Source organism: Daktulosphaira vitifoliae, unplaced genomic scaffold, assembly GCF_025091365.1.
Source record: "Daktulosphaira vitifoliae isolate Bord-2020 unplaced genomic scaffold, ASM2509136v1 Scaffold_3, whole genome shotgun sequence".
Lineage (NCBI taxonomy): Eukaryota > Metazoa > Arthropoda > Insecta > Hemiptera > Phylloxeridae > Daktulosphaira > Daktulosphaira vitifoliae.
In genome coordinates, this window is record NW_026099574.1 from 2514156 (window position 1) to 2514402 (window position 247).

Consider the following 247-nt stretch of genomic DNA (forward strand, 5'->3'; position numbering starts at 1 on the left):
ACTGTGCCTCGACCCCACTGTGCTACCGTTTTTTTTTACTTAAAATTGCCATAACTTTTTTAAAAATGATCGAATCAATATCGATTTTTTTTTTATAGATACCTTAAATATTTACCTATCATTTTATATATTTTTGTGAACATTTGACCCTTTAACAGCCCACAGGAAGGGTTTCAAAATGGTAGCTTTTTTACAAAAAATTAACTTTTTCAACTTAACTTTTGAAAATGTTCCGGAAAGACTGACA